This window comes from Kogia breviceps, chromosome 9, assembly GCF_026419965.1.
Source record: "Kogia breviceps isolate mKogBre1 chromosome 9, mKogBre1 haplotype 1, whole genome shotgun sequence".
Lineage (NCBI taxonomy): Eukaryota > Metazoa > Chordata > Mammalia > Artiodactyla > Physeteridae > Kogia > Kogia breviceps.
The window spans coordinates 8671736-8687564 of record NC_081318.1 but is presented as its reverse complement, the minus strand read 5'-3'; the positions used below and the strand labels follow the sequence as shown (position 1 = coordinate 8687564).

General features: G+C 38.5%; 1 protein-coding gene and 1 non-coding gene across 3 annotated transcripts in view; both read left to right on the top strand.

The window, feature by feature from the left end:
• Window positions 1-15829, top strand: part of CNTNAP2 (contactin associated protein 2) — a 2024023-nt gene that overhangs the window by 1054082 nt on the left and 954112 nt on the right. The window lies entirely within an intron of this gene.
• LOC131763110 (U6 spliceosomal RNA) lies at window positions 8517-8623 on the top strand. Its single transcript, XR_009337511.1, has one exon. It is a non-coding gene; the product is annotated as a U6 spliceosomal RNA (small nuclear RNA).

Genomic DNA, 15829 nt, shown 5'->3' with positions numbered 1-15829 from the left:
TTGAGGCATTGTGGATAAGGAGTGCCAAACGGGGGTGGATGAGCAGCCATCACTCACTGGTTCCCACCAGCACAGGTCAGACCACCAGACTTATACCTGGGGAACTGCCAAAGTGGCCAGCCTGGAGCAGTTGCACAGAACCCTTACCGCTGTAAGAACCCTTATGGCAGGAATCGCAAAAATGCCAATCACAATCGCGTGGCAGCCTGAAGCAGGACACGTTAGAGCATCAGAACCTCAAGAGAGCTATAGATTCAACAACGTCCCCCTGCTTGATTATGCCATTGCTCCTAAGCAGTTCTGAGACCTCTTGAGATCCAGAAAAATAAAGAAACTCTGCATTTTCTAGACAGAGGTTTCAAATTCTAGATAGAAAGAAGGTTATCATTTATCGAGAATTCTGCAAAGTGCAATAAACTTCTGAGGAGACATGTCTCGGCTTATAGAAAGGGCACCATCTCTTAGGCAATGAGACTGAGTTCACGCTTACAGTTGCACAGGTAGTTCACTGCACAAGAACTCTCCGGTAAGGGGTAAGCGAGAGTTGAAATTGAGCCCCTGCCAAGCAGGGCTGTGAACACCCAGAATAAGGGTCACTACTTTCTAGTGTTCACAAATGTGTTTTACATTGACCAAGTTATGAGGCCAGTAGGCCACCTTTTTAAAATTTTCCATTGTGCAAAAAAGTTGTAGAGGCCTGATTTAGTCATTTCCCTGCATGATGTATCATCCTCAGGGAGCCGGGCAGGTGAAGCAGCACTGGGGTCTTTGATAGGTAACCATCTCCATGCTGCAGGACCTCCAAGTATCTGAGTACTCTGAGACCAGTACTACAAAGAACAGAGACCTGCTAGGATACTTCTTCAGCCTAAGAGCAATTCTGCAGTGTTCTATTCACTGAGAAATTTGTGCTTTCATAAAAATGCTTTTAAAACCCTATCTATTATTACAGTGAATAAAATGGGATTTTGAGTCTATCGTTGGATTTAATTATTATTTTTATGGCAGAACTGGGGGTCTGGGAGTAGTTATAACAGTTGTTTTTTTACTCTCTTTTATTAAGTCATTTGTCATAAGCAAAATTCAGTGTCTAACTTCAGTTCTTTATTTAAGTTTCTAACTTATCTGTTTGTTTTGTTTGTTGTGTATTCCTGTGTTACATCTCTAAAGATTAGCGAATAGTATTTCATTTTCTCCAGCAAAAGCTATTTAGCAGTCTAGGATAGCATGATGGTTAAATGGTAAAAAGAAGAGATGATTCAAAATTAAAGCGACAGCAGGGAGGATTAACAGGGGCCATGGAAGGCTACACATCAAACTCACCTCTACTTAAGCTTCACTTTCAACAGCAGATTTTCCACGGCCTCCTGACTTTCCTGCTCATCTCAATCCCAGGTTCCTGGTAATCAGGCCAAGAGGAGAAGAGACGAAGTTTATTTAGAATAAATGTGTGCCTTATGGTCGTCAGGGCAGCATGCTTTTTACATTGCTAAGCCTATTCCTGCTATAAAACTTATATTTATTAAGTCTAAGAACATTACATATTCCAGTAATACTTCAAAAACTGCAACAAATAAAGTTAACAAAAAAGCATGGACAGGGCTTCCCTGGTGGCGCAGTGGTTGAGAATCCGCCTGCCGATGCAGGGGACGCGGGTTCGTGCCCTGGTCCGGGAAGATCCCACATGCCGCGGAGCAACTAAGCCCGTGAGCCATGGCCGCTGGGCCGGCGCGTCCGGAGCCTGTGCTCCGCAATGGGAGAGGCCACAACAGTGAGAGGCCCGCATAGCGCAAAAAAAAAAAAAAAAAAAAAAAAAAGCATGGACATTCAAAAGATAACAATAAAGGTAATAGAAACATTATTAATGATGTCCTATGATTTGGTATCATTGGATGACACACAATGAATGATAGAGAAAATGGTAAGATTATTTTATTAATTTAATTCTGATGGTGATGTCCTCCCCTAGGATCTTGTTTCCCTTCATGTCTATTGTACAGATTTTTCCTCTCCTTGCAAATATATTTCAAGATTTACCCTCTATATAAAGCCTTACCTAACCGCACCAACCAGGTTCATCATTTTGTTGTTGTTCTAAACTCCTGTAATAGTGATCCTTTCTCTGACTCTAGACTTGCTGAGGGCAGGGACAGGATCCATTCGCCTCCTATTATACCCCCAGCACTTACCATACTGTTTGTTATTACATAGGAATTCAATTATTGCGTGAATGAGGGAACACCATGCAAGCTGCACTTAATTTTTGATAGCACTCCCCTAAATTTTGTATTTTTTTTTTTTTTTTTTCGGTATGCGGGCCTCTCACTGCTGTGGCCTCTCCCGTTGCGGAGCACAGGCTCCGGACGCGCAGGCCCAGCGGCCATGGCTCACGGGCCCAGCCGCTCCGCGGCATGTGGGATCTTCCCAGACCGGGGCACAAACCCGTGTCCCCTGCATCGGCAGGCGGACTCCCAATCACCGCGCCACCAGGGAAGCCCCTAAATTTTGTATTTGCTGAATATGTTTCAGATTATACAAATCTTCATTTCCCTAGCCACCCCCGCCCCCAATCTTCAGTTCTAACTAGTGAAGTTAACCTAATGAAGGAGAGTACAATTTGCCCAAGGAAAATCTGGTGTCAGCCCTGTGGTCTTTCTGGTCTTCACAGAATGGTATTCAGGGCTGTGTTAGAAGCAGTGGGGTGCACCCCTCCCCGTGCAGGCACCCCTTCGCTCTCCCCTGAAATCTGGCACCGTTAACCTGTACGTAGCCTCCTTGGTGCTGATCCTTCACGTTAATAAGAAAAGTCATTACAGTGCAAAGCATTAGAATCCAAATTTTGGGAAAAGGATTGAATTTTTTCCTAATATACAAAATGATCAGAGGATGAAAGCTTGTATGTGCTCTGCAGGGGCAGACCCAGGCTTTGTGGAACATGAGGCTTCATACAATTTGGAGTTGGACCTCTTAACAGAAAAGGAATACCGAATTACAAATACAAAATTAAGTCTAAGGGAGAATCTTTATTTAGAATGAGAAGAAACTCACAACAAATTACTAGACCCTTCAAGGCTCAGGTCCTTTATTTTCTGAGATCTCATGAGGCGATTTGCCAGAAATGAATGTTACCTGGCTTCCCTCCCTAGAAGAAAACTCCTAGCAATGTCCAGTCTTATGTGGTCCCATAAGTGAGCTTAGTTAGCCTCACATTAAATTTCCCTCTGGCCCTTAAGGCTTGGAAAAGAAATGCGTGTGTGTGTGTGTGTGTGTGTGTGTGTGTGTGTGTGTGTGTGTGTGGTGTGTATGACTCTTCCCAGGCTCAATTCAAGAACTAGGAATTCATTTGCCTAGTCGACATAATTATTCTGAATATACATCCTCTGCAAGATACAGATGCAGTACCATCCCTCAGGGGGAAGGAGCCAGTCAATAATTATCAACCGCAGGAATAAATGTATAGCCAACGGTGACAGTGTTAGGAAAGATAGTGTTCTGAGAGTATATAACAAGGAAACATGAAACTAGGTATCCAGGGTTTTGTTTACATTCTTGTTTGCTATGTTTATTTTGCTTTTCGTGGTGTCAGGGTTGCGGGGATGAGAGGGGCTAGGGCAACCAAGCAAGAGATAGTTCTATTTGAGCTGAAATTTAGCGACAGATAGGAATTTAGCAGGTAAAAGTTGCAGGGATGAGGGATATGGAGTTTCAGGCCCTGGGTTCAAGAGGGAAGAATAACAGAGACCAGTGTAGCCTGGTAACTCAAGCCTGGGGCTGGTTTAGGACTCACAATCGCTTTAATGAAAGCAGAAAATGCCAACTTCCTTCTCTGTCTGCGCTGCCCTGTCTGTTAGTGCTGGCCACATGTGTCTATGGAGTGCTTGAAAAACTCAAAGACTTCCTATGAAAAAAAAAAAGTGCAGTATATCTCACTAGTAACTTTTTCATACTCATAGCATGTTAAAAGAGTGTTTTGGGTATATTGTGTTAAATTAAATATATTGTTAAAATTAAGCCACCAGTTTATCCTTTTATTAAGTGTGGCTACCAGAAAATCTCAACTTGCAAATGTGCCTTGTCTTGTGGCTTGCTTTATGTTTCTATGCGAGGGCACTGCTCCAGCAATGGATCTCAACTCTGGCTGTTCATCATGACCCACAGGCCTCACTGTAGACCTCGGGAATTAGAACCTCTCAGGGTACAGGCTGAGGGTTTGCTTTTCACACAAATGACCTGGGTGATTGCAGCGCTTGTGATTCACAGGCTACTCCTGTAAAAGGCTCAAATGTATGTGTTATAGGTTTTATGTCTGCTTCTTTCAGCTGGAGTGCCTCGGGTAAGCGGTCTCTTTGAATCTGGTCAGATTCCAGGAGTCTTTGACGTGAGATAGCTTTATATGCAAAATCATTTTTGGTAAGCCATTTTCAGTAGCGTACTGTCAATGGGCAGCCTGGGAGGAGGAATGCCTAACTCCAGGGAGATCATTTAAGTAGAAAAAAATGTGACTGGTGCCTTCTTCAGGCTCTACATCGTGGTGGGCCTGTTTGCCAGATGTAGAAGTGGCGGCCTCTTGGTCTACTGCCGTGATGCAAGCTCATGAGGTGTAAACGTGGTCGTCTATGGCGCGTCTCAGCGCGAACTCGGGCTGAAGTCTGTTTTGCAAGGGGGTAGTATTAGACAGACACAGTGACAAACACAAGCCTCTCTATGCATTTTTTTCCCCCAAGACACTCATTTCCAATTAATAAAACATTTTGGGTTTAGGCATCTCCTTGTCTTAGCATTTCCATCATCATGGATATTTATCACTGTTTTTCAGAGTAAACTCTTAAGTGACCCTTATTTCAAGGGTTTTTCATAACAACAGGACCAGTCTGAGAAAAATAATGATTCCTTATGTAGTCCAGAAAGCTCAGTTATACTGGTACGCAAAATCATGTAAATGTAAGCTTGTATTTACAGGTCTGTTGGAAGCCTTCTTCTTTAACAGAAATTCTTTTCTGGCTCCCTGTGTCCCGTAGATGAGAAGGGCAGATACCACAAGAGGGTGTTTTTACTTGTTTTGTTCTGTATGAGCTATGAATTGGGTGACTATATTTTAAAATCAGATAATTTCTTTGGTCACTAAGGTATTTGATGGGATGGCAGCTTCAGTCTGGATTCCCTCCATCAAGGATTTGCAGGTTCTTTTCACTCCATGGCTCTTCTCTTCCTCTTAGCATGCCCCCAGCAAAGACTGAAATAGAACTGCTTTATATAGCCTGTTTTTTCAGAAATCAGCTCCTTTGGACTTGTAGAAGACCTTGTATCTCTGCCAGCTCATTACATTTTGAGTAACATTATCAAACGTAGAACTTAAGTTTTTAAAATAGAATTTCAAGTCGTTTCATGAAAGAACAACTTGCCTGGATCATGATAACACCTTGTTAAATTGAATAGATCCTTGTCTTAGCTTCTAAGTAAGTTAATGTTCCTTTAAAATATCATTCATTTGAGAAACAGCAGGAGTAAGAGTGGATTTTTTTTCCTCTCCATTTAACTCCAGCTTCATTGAGATTATTGAGTTCATTAAGTAAATTCAAGCAACTTCTAAAACTTTCTCAGATTCTATGGTGCAAGGCCCAGAGGTATTGACATGGTAGGCAGTCATTCACATTCTGGTCCACGCGTAGGTCCAGCATCACCTATCTCCCAAGTCTCCCTCTGGCCCAGGCTCCCTTATCATCAGCCAGAGTGCACACACTATTCCCAAATGCACACCTGCTTCTTCACAGCTCTATTATTTGACTTTACTCTTCCCTCATCCTAGAGTTTTATCACTCTTCTCCATATAACAAACTGCCACTTATCCTCTCTGACACCCCCCGCCCCCAGAAATGTTACCTCTCCTGTGAATCTTCCCCAACTACCTTGGACACTGGTGTCTCATCTAATTCTAGTACTGAATTCTAATTCAGGTTATGTATTTACATATGTTTATTCCTCACAAGTGAGCACTGGAGGGCAGGGAGTAAGTTCAATTCACATTTGTCTTCAAGGGGTAGAAAGAATCGATATTTGAAGACAACTGTCCTGTATTTCCATCTTCTGACTTTCCTATTGCCACATGCTCCCAATTTCTTCAAGTGGGGTCATCCAAATCCATTCACCATCTGAGTGACTTACCTTTTAATATGCTTCCATTTGCTTATGTGTGTTAACTGAAGTTATCTGGGGTTGGAAGGATAGTACATAAAAGGCCATGTGATGTGTAGGCCTTAGAGAGAGGCCTCCAGGACACTTCCCTTTTCGTCTCGTCTTCTTCCTTACACATTGCTTGGACCCTGGCTTACCTTGAACTAGGGAAGGGCATACTCTGGGGTTTCACATGCCACTGGGCCTGTCTTTGGAAGCCTATGTTCTGCTTTCTGGCCCACTCCCAGCCTGCAGAAGCCCTGACATGCCTACGTATTTAGCTCAGTATCACCTATGAACCGCATGACTATCTTTTAAAATCAGATCATGTCTTTGATTACTAATATATTCACTGGTACAGTAACTTCACTCTGGATCCCCTCCGTCAAGGATTTGCAGGTTCTTTGCAAGGCAGGAGTGGATCCCACCTGACTATCACCATCCTGCCTAACATTTGTAGTTTAGGTTTGGTGGCTCTGGTTTTTATGTTATTTTAACTGATGTCATTGTGTCATTCTTATTGTTTGAAAATGAACAACCGTGGTAGAATGCTTTGATTTTGAAGCAACCAGTCATATGTATTGAGGAGCAACATCTTTTAAACAGAACTGTAACCCAAGTACACATTTCTAAGCCCAGTTAAGACCAATAAAATGTTTGTAAGTTGAATTAAATACCTCTTCTTTATCCCTGGCATAGAGTAGATTGATTTAAGAGAAGCAACCATTGTCTCAGCTATGTTCCAGAGACCGTAGCTTGCAAAAACAAACAAATGAAAACACAAATTTGGTGCCAATATTGGAACTCACATTAGAGAAAAATGGTCTTAATATAGATACAATTTTTCTCTGTATACTCTTTAGATTGAAGCACTGTTTTCTACTGTAACGACATAACATTTCACTAAAATATAAGTGTGTTTGGGAGTTCATAAGCTCTTCTAGCGTTTTGAGAACAGATTTGCAATATTAATGACTATGTTGGTTTTTTTTTTTGCATTGATATACTTTTATATATGCATTTGGTTTATAAGGAAATACTCTTTCTAATGCTGAGTTCAATTGACAAAGAAAAAAAAATGCATGAAGCACAGATGCTGTACATAAGAACAGAATGTGCAATGCAATTTAGCCCTGTGGGCTTCCTGGGAAGAGCCCACTTATCCTATAATAGGTAGAGTTGTTAGTAGTGACAATAATGCTGTTAGAAATCAGAACTAAGTTGTGCTCGCCAGTGTTTAACTGACAGTGCCACAGTGCCTTCAGGGATGAAGTGCAAGTGCTGTTACCATTCATCTCGTGATTTTTTTTTGTGGTTCAATACTATATCTTCATACAACACCAATGATAGCCAGTATTCTGTTGTTCCTGTGAGTGAAATACGATGTGCTTGCAGTATGTTTTGAGGATTCACTAACTATGGCTATGTACACATAATTCGTAATCAAGTTTATGCATGAGTAGCTGAAATATAAATAGGAACATTTAAGACTGTCTCAAAACCAGATTGCATTCTCCATTTATATAGTCATAGCAGGAGAGTTCAGAGATATACAATAATAAGCCTTGGCGAATGTTAGAGCAATTCAGAAAAGGAGCAAAAGCTAGATGGGGACAAAAAAGAGAAGGGCCATAACATTACTGAGGTAAGGATAAGACTGGATGAGTTTAATTTTTCAGAAATAAATCATGTAATGGAGTATCAAAATGGGAATAAAACAGTTCTAGCTCAATCCTATTGGAACTTCTGAGTCGTCTCCCTCTGATTTTTGGTTTTGAGTGGAGATAATTCAGGTTTCTAGGTATAATTCATAAAAATTTATCATAAAAGTTTGCACATGCACATGATAAACATCTTTATTGTGGGGATGTTGTAACAAGTCTCTGTTTTACTTACAGTCCATAGCTGCTAGATTAACCTTCTCAAGAAATCTCTGATTATGCCACTTCTTCATAAACTTCTTCTGAATGAAGTTCAAACTTCTTAACTTGAAATTCAGAGTCCTTCATGAGTTATCTTCAACCAGTACCTCTTGTCATATCTCCTGCATGCAAAGGGCTCTTACTGAAGGGCACATATTTGTCCATTCAGCAAACATACAGTGAGCATTTTAGCTCTGGGGATTCATGAATATATATATAATATATATATATTCATTTATGTGTTCAAGGAGCTCAGGAAGGGGCAGGAATCATGCAAACTAAATAACCTGCTAAGCTTCCATTCCTTTATTCTTAACAATCCCTTCATTTCAAGTAGCCTTACCATCCATTTCCAATAATAGAAACTCTCCCATGAAGTTTTCATGAAACTTCTCCCTAATCCCCTCAAAAGAAAGTAAGCCAGTGCTCGCTCCGGCAGCACATATACTAAAATTGGAACGATACGGAGAAGATTAGCATGGCCCCTGCACAAGGATGACACACAAATTCATGAAGCGTTCCATATTTTTTAGGGGCAGTGTATAAAGGATAAAGGAGTCAACATAAAGGGCCCCCCAGTGACCATATGGTGACAGATTTTTAAATAAAATTACGATTATACAAAGAGAGCAGATATAACACACACACAAATCAAATATTTGCCCAGATCAAAAAATAGAACTTTGCCACCTATTCCAGAAGCTTCATTCTGATCACACCCCCTTCCCCTTCTTCATATCCTCACTTTTATAATAATGATTTTCTTGTTTTTTTGGTTCTATCACCCAAATGTGCATCCTTCAACACTATAGTTTACTCTTGCCCATTTAAAAAAAGATGCACCTCTTAGGATGAAGTTACAATTTGAGCATCCAAAGCACCGTCACCGTCGTCACCACCACCACCATCACCATCATAATCATCATCACGGTTTACAAGACAAGATGAGTTTTGTGAAAGACCATGAATTCAAAATGACTCAAAATAGAAAAGTTATTATGAAGCTTGCCCGAAAGATGATTGTTATAGAAAGTAGTGACTATAATAGATCATGTTTATTTTTTATTGATTTTAATATTTAAGAGGGTTTGATATTTCTTCTATGAATCTTGTATGACTATAAGCACAGTCATATGTCTGCTTTATCTGTTAAGAATAAACACTGGACACTGTAAGTCAAATAGCCCCAGAAAATGTAGATGCCAAGAACAGGAAGGACTATTCGGTTTGGGTGGGCACCCACAATAACCAACCAGAAAGGGGGTTCCACAGTGTTTGCCAGATGACCTACAGAGGAACACTAACTACACAGACTTAATCTCAACCCCTAGGAGATTAAATCTCAATGCTAATAAGGGAGGTGTAACTTTTTAAAGCTAAGAGACAAAAATCAATACTTGATTATGACAAGATACTAGGTTATATATAACAATGGCCAAGTGATTTTTTTTTTTTTTTTAAATCAGAGATAAACGCTAGCTTGCAAAATTAAAACCCTGGGCATAAGATAAGGCCTGAAATAGTCGCACTGGCATTAACAGGTGTAATTTAACTATAGAAAATTATAGTCAATTTTTATAGTTAAGCCTTTATAGAAAAGCTTAATATAGAAAGGTGGTTTGGGTTAGAATCACCTTGAGAGAAACAAACAAGTATGATCAAGAATTAGTCAGTCAATAAAACAAAGTTCTGCAATCTAGGCAGTTCTGATAAGGTAATCTTTTCTTCAGGATCTGCTAAGAATTTTATGACCCAAGGAAAGGAATAAAATTAATAATGCTGAAACTCTGAGGGTATCTAAAAACAAATATAGAAAAACAAGAAGAGAAATAAGAAAGACATTAAACTTATGATATTGATGCTTTAGAGTAAATTTAAGTGAAACTATAACAACAAGTCTGTAGCCTTTGTTTTATATGTTTGTGAATTATGGTTTTGAAGTGTTTAAAAGGATCAGCTGTTCTAAATATATAATTACAGTTAGTTTAAACTGTTTAAAATGATGTGCTTAATAAATCTGTAATCAATATTTAAAGGCCCCAAGAAATAATTCATTTTCAGTTTGGGGTAATAGATTCATGAGTTTAATAAATTGAACATTAAACGAAAAAAAAAAAAAAAGGTAAGCCATCCATTCCAAAGTTAATTGTCAGTTCTTTATTTTAGCACTAGGCAATATTTACTTAATTTACTTACATGTACCCTCCAAAAGTCAGTAAGTATCTCTAAAGTCGAGGATAATGTTCCAAATAGTCCCTATCCCCTACATTCAACAGAATTTGTAACTACAGAAAAATCACATATCTGTTGAATGAGTAAAATCATTCATGTTTTCTTGGAGGCAGCATCATTCTTATTTCCTCCTTAATCATTTACCTCCTTACAAATGTAGGAGAAAAAAGTTACCATTTCTCTCAACAATGACCTAGGTAAGTATAAAATCAAGTGATTCAATGATTGAAATGTAAAACAATATTTTACACAATTTTATATTGAATGAAATTTTCATTTTTATAAAGGAAAATGAAACATTCCTACTGAAAATTAATAAAAGCATGATGATTTTCTCCATAATATAGCAATATAATTTTGTTTTATAATTAATCCTTTAAAAGTATTTCAATCTTTTCATAAAGTGTTAAGTAATAAAACTTGCACAATTACTTTAAAAATGATTCTAAAATTATGAATAAGTGAAATTTATAATTTTGCATCTGTAGGATTTTATAACCTTGCCCTTCTAGCAGAATGGAGCTTACATTTTTTTACTGTAAAATTCAATAAATATAAATTAGCTTCTATCTCGAATATAGATCATTATACATAGCTTGCTAGACACATCCAAAAATATATACTTGAAATAAGAATTATAATGAAGATGATTAAATAACTAACTCCAAATTTAATCACTCTGAACCTTATCTTTATAATATTATGCCAAATATGTTAGTAATACTTATCTACATTTCAACATGTTATAATGTACATAAATTTATTAGTGATAGATATACTTGAATTTCAGATAATGCATTAAGAAATTCTGCACAGGATGAATATTTTAAGATATGTTTCAATTAAAAATTATCTTTTCAAAGGAAAAAGTAGATCATGATTTAACTTCTTGAACAGCTGAAGGTGAGACTATCATTCATTCCTAAAACAAAGACTCAAACCAGAGAAGATAAATCTTGATGAAAATGAATGCCTTTCTCATAGTAGACATCAATAAATATTTGATAAAATTAGGCACCAGATCCTCAAAGTTTCATTGTCACTATTCTTTACGTTTATGCCAATAGGATATAATAATCATATAGAACACATTTTCATCTAGCACCTAACTTCCCTGAGGGAGAGACTTATTCTACCATCTTAATACTTCATGGTCATTACATAATAGGAGCTAAATTATAGTTTTGATTATGCAGTGCCTAATTAAAAAGAAAACTCATGCTAATTGGGCTCCTAGTGTTGCTATGTAGACCAGTCCCAAGGAGATCCACCCTCATACCACACATTACTCATTTATAATTCTGGTCAGCTTGTTAATGAACTTCCAAAGTCAACAAGGATCCTCCTGCCCCATGTCGCCCGCACCAATAAAACGAGCCTGAGTTTGGTAGCTATGCTCTAAGAGAACATGCTCTGCCCTACCCGCCAGGCTGTGGGCGGGGCTGCTTTAATCTCGTCCGCAGGGGAAGGGGCGGAGTTTTCTGGGGTAGGCGGGGCAGGCTGCTCACTGACCCAGCTCCCAGGGCTGGGTGTGGCGTCTCTGCGCCCGCTACCGCGGCCATCTTGAACGGAGGTGTCGTGTGCAGACCTTCTGCACACGGCCCGAGGAGCTGAGGTGACGGCAGCAGCCATTTTGCAGGAACTCCGTCCTGAAGTTCCCGAGTGCGAGGCCTGTGCTCGCGGCCCCTGTGAGCGAATGAATCTAGACTAAAAGCAAAGGAAAAGAGAAAAAAAGGTTAGGCTTTATCTTATTACCCAGATTCTGTTTTTATTTTCCGAGAATTGTTAATGGGCTTCGCCGGTGACAAGCTCTCCATGGGTTCCCCGCATCACCAGACCAGCCTGGGAATTAGCCAGTTTAAATGCTCTAAGAATGAAATCATTGATGACGCCGTCCTTACAGCGATGACGTTATTCCTAAGCTTTATTAGTCAGAGTGGAATATGTTAATATTTACAAGGTGTTGGAAAGAGGTCTGTCCTCAAAGGTGCAGGCACCGCCGAAGTAAAGGGATAGGATTTGTTCTTAATATCTGTTTGTGTCGCGTGATGAACTAATTCAACTCCACACGGAAACAAAGTGATCATTCCCGTTTTTTAAACTATGTAAATAGTGTTTGTTTTCCCAATGAACAGAGCTGATTGTAAACTATGACCCGCGTAACCATACGTTTTTGTTTGAGCCGAGACATGGCCAATGTTGAAAAACCTCTGTTTATAAACAGACAAAATCAATAGTGAAAAGAGGGCCCAGTGTCCAATTCCTTTTTGTTTGAGTTCTTTTTGAGGACTCGTTGGGAAGAAATACACAACTGACTTGTGCACAGGAAAACAATAACAGAAGCCCTTTTGGGCCTTTGCTCAGTTCAGAGACAAAAACAGAGGTAAGACAGCTTCCAGCAGATCTACCTCATGTTCAGGCACCTCTTCCAGCGACCACCGTGGAAGTCGTGCTCAGTAAAATGCAAACGGGTCCACTAAAATGCCAGGAGTTTCATTTTGTTTTGATGTCTTTCTCACAGCATAACAATGTTCGGCTTAGTGTTTTTTGGGGTTTTTTTTGTAGTGCCCTTTGGGAAAGAACATTTTCTCTTTTAAAAGCCACACAAAGCTTAACACAAGCAGCTTCATTGTTCTCTTTCTCAGGAAGCTGACAAAAAAAGACTAATGTGTTACTGAATGAAGCTATCCATTGCTTAATAAAAGCAAGAGTTAGTAACAATAACTATTATACTCACATTAACCTTATTTTCATGCTTTAACATAGAAGTTGCCCAGGTGTATTATATGTGTACCATAATTTGCTTAAAAAAATGCTGCTGGGAAATCCAAATCTAATGAAACAAAGAGTAAGATTTTTTTTTAAACAACGTTGTACACATGCACAGCAAAGTGATTCAGTTGTCCGTATACATGTATGTATTCTTCAAATCCTTTTCCCATTTAGGTTATTACAGAATATTGAGCAGAGGTCCCTGTGCTATACAGTAGGTCCTCGTTGGCTGTTTTAAATATAGCAATGTGTCTGCTGTTATTTTAGAAATTTGAGTTAATAACCAGTGTTAAGCCCAGCTACCAACACTCAAATTTTGGAAAGTGCAAAGTTGTAATACTCATAATAAGTGCAGCTCTGGAAAGTGGAAAAAAAATCTTTGACTTGAAATCCACAACCCTGGGTCTTATTTCCAGGTTTGCAACTTATTGCTTGATACTGGCAGGACTCTTCAGTTTTTGAGTCTTGATTTACTCATTTGTTCATTTTCGAAGTGGGGAGTAGCTTTGGTTATCCACAGAATGACTAGTTATTTGTTTTATAATGTTCACATGTAACTTTCTTCCAAGTTCATAATAAATAAAGGCTGATAAAGACCAATATTATGAACTTCTGGTGCAGTATTTTTATAATAAATCATAAGCATGTGATGTAGGGGTCCCCAACATCACTTATGATTATCTCCCTTAGAAGCAGGTGAATTCACACAATTTACAAAATCTATTTGTGAAAAACTTATTTTAAAGACTAATCTTCTTCAAAGGCAATAGATGTATTAATAATCTATGCTCTATGAGGTCAGGAGCTTTGATTTTGATATAAGCCTAATGTCTAGGGCATTACCTGTACCATAATATTGAGTAAGTGAATGAAAGAATTCACTAACTATATCCTCTCACTATATTCATGGCATGATTTAGTTCATAACTATATTCCTCATGAATATATTCTTAATATATTCATTAAAACACTGAACCTGTGACCCTAAGCTTCTGATAAATTGAGTAACCCTTAAAATTCTACTAATATATTCACATTTATTGAACCTACTTAAGACAAATATATTCATGAGAAAAATATGTTCATTTTCACAGAATATATTCTAGAAGAATATTCCTTAACACAGTTCCCTGATAAATTTGTAAGTTTAATGAATTTAGTGAATTAGTTGTTCATAATTTGATTCTTTGGATAATTATTTTTGATCGATCACTTTTAGAGAATTGATTCTCAGTGAATTGACCGAGAGCCCCCTCTCTTGTCTCTAATTGATATGATCATGGACAGGTAGGCTACTGGCTATTGGAGCTCACCACCCTCTAAACCTGGGGGCAGAGATATCCTCCTGTGAAATCTCTGTTGAAGGAGGGAAAGAACCCCTTCTTTCAAAAGGAGAGTGGTTAGAGGCCAAAGTCGACTTCCGACCAAGAGCTACTTAATCAGATTCCACATTCTCCCTGAAGTCTGTCGTCTTATTCCTCCTCGTTTTTTCAGAGACGGGGTGGTTTGCCTTGGGGGTTTGTTAGCAGGTGTGAATACTTAGTACAATTACTAAGGACTGAGCTACCTACAAAGGGTACACTGGCTTTAGCTATTAGTCTTAGAAGTGTGCTTTGTATTTATGGTATGTAATATGAATATAGTATGTTCTGTGTATATTCTATGTATAAACAGTATAATCTATATAAATTAATTACCAGCCATGTGATTTTTTTTTCTCATGTATGCTTTTTCAAATTTATAACCGCGAAGGCTTGGCCTCTCACGGAGAATCACTGCTATTGTGAGCCATAGTTTCTGATGAAATTTTTCTCTCTCAGGTATTTGAGAGCAGAAACAAGATTGTGACAATTCTCAAGCTAAGTGAACTGTGACAGTGGTGAGCTCATGAGATCTGAGCGTTAGAATATTTGAACTATTTTAGTTTACTTTTAAGTCTAAGATACAGAGATAGTGAACTCAAGAAAAATGGAAACAAATAAAGCCTAAAAGTGAAAATTTAGAAGGGAAAGTGGTAGACACTATAAAATTGAGAGAGAGAGCAAACAAAGAAAGTGAATATTTTTATATCAGAGGGTTTCTTTTTCTCTCTTATGAGTGAAAGCAGTTTGCATTCCCTGTATCTGTGAGACATGAAAGGCCCATAATCATGGTTGATAAGTTAATCAAAGACAGGAAAGCCCTTAAGTTTAGAAATGAAATTAGACATAACGTGAAAAATGACATCACAGTTAAAAGCCCTTGAAAGTGCCCTGAAGTCCATCTCAGAATTTTTATGAAGTCTTTACATGGTTGTAGTCCCCCCCAAATCTTTATTTTTCTTTTACATCACAATTCATGTTAAATTAATGGCATTAATAGCTATCAGATTTGCTAAATTACTATTATTTTAATATTTGACAACTGTGTGCATACTTCATAATTTTTTGATGGCTTCTGTATACATTTATCTCATGACTCTTTAAAGATAATAGTGGCCTCAATATTGTCTACAATTTTACTTATTTCAATTAGGTTATACATCACATAGACTCTTATCTTGCTTTATTTTAATTGAAATATATTATTCATATAGAAAATGCACATATCATGAATGTACAGCTTAATGAAGTTTTTGAAAAAGTGGACACATCTACGTAACCTTCACTCAGATCAAGAGACAGACCAGGGCTTCCCTGGTGGCGCAGTGGTTGAGAGACCGCCTGCCAATGCAGGGGACGCGAGTTCGTGCC